This window comes from Onychostruthus taczanowskii, unplaced genomic scaffold, assembly GCF_017590055.1.
Source record: "Onychostruthus taczanowskii isolate IOZ18803 unplaced genomic scaffold, ASM1759005v1 scaffold56, whole genome shotgun sequence".
NCBI classification, from domain to species: domain Eukaryota; kingdom Metazoa; phylum Chordata; class Aves; order Passeriformes; family Passeridae; genus Onychostruthus; species Onychostruthus taczanowskii.
Genome location: NW_024503235.1, coordinates 257,408 through 261,115, shown reverse-complemented (window position 1 = coordinate 261,115; position 3,708 = coordinate 257,408).

Sequence of the window (3,708 nt, the reverse complement as noted above, 5' to 3'; positions counted from 1 at the left end):
CTTGTGAATTTTCTGTATGTGAGAACTGTAGTGTTTGTGACGGGTTGGGCTCTCCCCTTCCTCTTCTGGTTTTGTCCTGACCTTTGCCAAAGTACTGTTTTCATATTAACTGAAATTGCATTATTTGAGGTGAAAGTTGGGTATCTAATGCCTACTGGTGGGAGGGTGAGAGACCAAGTGATTTGCTCTTACAGGAGGTTGGGGTCATTCAGCTGTAACTTGGGACACAGAGGATACAGAGGATATCACAAATTGGCTTGGTTTTAAAAGAGGCACAAATTGATTGAACTTCCATACATAAGGACATCTTTACAAGGAAAGCTATTTCTGTTAGTTCAGGTATTTAATAGTGGATTTGATCTTTAAGCTTTTGTCCTGAATAGGTCTGAATGAAAGCTCAAGGGAGCAGAAATCCCGGAACCCAGCCTCAAACTGCTGAGTCTACCTGGAAATAACCTCTGCAGGAAAAGCATATTGATCCAAAGTCAAGGAGCCCGAAAATAATGTGGAACAGCTCTATATAATACTGTTTCTGTAGAATACAGGTTAAATTTTCCTATTTTGGGGCATAAATCAGCCATTTTTCTGTTGCAGGGGCTGACCCAGCTGAGAGGGTTTCCCTTCTTTCCCACTGTGTAGCTGTGCCTTTCCTTTGCTGACTTCTGTCAAATTCAGCAGGGCATCAATAAATGTCTTCTGGCCTGGGAAATATTCCCATCAAGATTCAGTTTAAAACCGAAGGCCAGCAGCTTTCCCAGCAACCATCTTCTCTTTCATAGTGAAACTCCACTGAGCAACCGATCTGTGGTTCTAATTGTTTAAACTTTAATGCAAATCTGTCTCCAAGTTCCCACCTTTGAGTTAGTCCTTGTAATTCTTTTTTCAGCATCTCTAGGCACTGGTGGATGGTGACCTGTGCAGCTGGAGGCCCCCTGGGTGCCACCACCTCCTCGCGGTGGCCACGGCCGCTTCCCGAGGCCGCGGGAGGCTTCGGAAGTACTCGGTGACTGCCAGTGAGTTCCACGGGATGTGGGGTGGATGCTGCGCTTTCATGGAATATTCAACAATTTAATCCCTCTTTCAAGGCAAAGAAAACATTTAAAATATTTCAAGGTCTTCTTTCGGCAGTACATGGGGGCTGTGAATAAAACCTTCACTCACTCCGGGGAAGCCGCAGGTCCGCTGCCACTCCATTCCTTGCCTCTGGTTATTAAAACATCAAGCTGTCTTAGTGCCTCGGCTCAGCCTCCCTCCCTTTGTGTGCCACTGAACACCTGCCATTAATACTAATTCGACTCCGGAGGGAAACTCCCTTTCAGATATGCTTGTCTGAAAATAAATTGACATGTAAAAGGTCTCTTTTGTCGAAGTGCAGGGAAAGTGCCGGGGTGAGGAGCTGACTGCTCACAAAAGGAGCCACTGACTTTAAAGGATGTGTGCAGGGGTGAGAAATGCGAGAGGTGGGGGTGATGCTGTAACTGGGCTGATGGGATCAGGCTGGAGAAGAATCCCAGAGCTACAACCTCTGTTTGGTGTTAGATTTTGAGGTTTTGGGTGGTTTTTGTCTAAACCCCTGCTTGTCTCAGGGTGAATGGCCAAGGACCCCCCTGGAGAAAAGACTTTTTGTTTTAGAAAAACCTGTTATCACAAATATCTGCAACCAAAACTAAGAGCAGTAGTTGTGAGCCCTTCAATTTAAATGTGCAATAGGCTCCTGTGTTCTGTTGTTTTTCCTGGGACAAAGTTTGTATCTCTTTCCGTTAGGAAGCAGCAGAAGAATCCTTGGTTAGAGTATTTATTCTGTCCCACAGGCAGCAGTGTGAGCCAGCAAAATGTCAATATTTTTATTTTTAATGGAAAGAATTATTTGCTTGGAGCTCCTCATACCCCAGGGCGACCATGGTTCTCTCCTATGAAAACATTTTTAAGTTGGTTCTTCAGGCCAAGCTTTGGAGAGAGTGACTCTGCTTGAAATTTGTGTTGGTGCTGAAACGACACAGCCTCATGGCTGGGAATGAAAACTGAAGTGTTGTGGACCTGACATTCGGCTGCTGCTCACTGGGATTCTGCTTCCTCTAGCAAAGAAATAATTCACTTCATAATGAAGATCAAGTCAAAATATGTTCAGGGCTTGAAATAAGAAAAAAAAAGGAATTGTGGCAATTACAGAAATATTCCAGATTCACTGGTGTCGCGTCTGGTTTATCAAACAAACTCTCAGTGCTGCAGAGCTCCAATGCCATCTTCCTTCTAAACAGCAGATGGTGTTAGAAACCTGTAACAGGTGGAAGCTCTCCAGTTTTATGTGAGAGATCAGAAGTAGCAGCAATTTCTGTTTCCCACGGGGTAGTTCCTTCCTGAGCTGAACAGCAAGCTGACCCTTTGCTTGGCAAGTTCTTACAGAGGGGAAACTTCTGAATTACACATATTCATATGAAAGAAAGTGATTCTGATTTCACTTATTCTGGTTATAATAAAAGGAACCTGGTGATGGCCTCCATAACCCTCTGCTAGCAGCTCTAAAACAGAGATGTAGTGGGGGAAATGGGCTCTGTTTGCTGGTGTGCCTTAAAATCCTGCTCCAATCTGCCAGATCTGTTGGTTCCTTGTCTACAACAGCACTTCGCATGCTTAAAGTGTTTTATAAACATTTAATTACCGCAGCTTTTGACTCAAAGCCAGGAATCTCTCATTCATCTGCTGCTTGCGAGGGTTGTGAAAATGATATTCAAATCATAGAATTACAGGAAGGGCTGAGTTCAAACCCCAGCTACAGCAACCTGCCTTGCTGGGCTCCGCGAGCGCCGCGCGTCCGCAGGGCCGCGTTTCCAAAGGGAGCGACTCCAGCAGGGGAAATGGAAACGTGGCTCGGAATGCGGAGAGATCTGAGGGGCTGTCAGTACCCCAGGACACAGAGCTGCATTTTAATCATGTTAGGGAAACGAGATGCTAAATTCTGTCAGCTGGTGTGCTGTGAACTTCTGAGGCAGGCGGGGAGTGTGCTTCTGTCTAGACCAGAGCCCTGTTTGATCCCCCAGCCCCAGCGCATTTGTTAAAAGTCGCTTTTTTCCCACTCACCAAACCACTTGGAATTTTAACGTCTGCTCCACCCCAACTCCCAGCTCTGTTTCTTAAAATGGGAAGCCCCCAGGAGTCGTGGGGTTTGTGACACCAAGTGCAGGCAGCAACTAAAGATAAAGAACTTGTATGGGATTAATAATTTCCGTCCAACCATCTGCCTCTTTCACCAGCTCCCTTTCCTGAAGAGCACATGGTACCTGCAGAACCGGGTGTGCAGGAATAGAAATCATTTACTTTCCATGAAAATTGTCCAGAGCACCTGTGGCTGCCCCATCCCTGGAGTACCCTAGGCCAGGTTGGAAAGGGCTTAGAGCAGCCTGGGATGGTGGCAGGTGTCCCTGCCCATGGCAGGGGGTGGGACTGAGTGGGCTTTAAGATCCTTCCAACCCAAACCCTTGTGGGATTCAATAAAAAAAGAGCTGTTGGCTGGCTCTGTGTCTTTTGGTGGATCCTCACAAACAATCACTGATGGACAGGGCAGAAAACCCAGAGAAACTGCTCCTCTCTACAAGCTGACCCTGATCTCACTGGCTTGAGGAGAAACTATCAAGGAGAAAACCTCCATCTGCACCTGCTGACCCCTCCAACCTTCACTGCTGTTCTGAAGGCAGACAGTGAGCCCCTTTA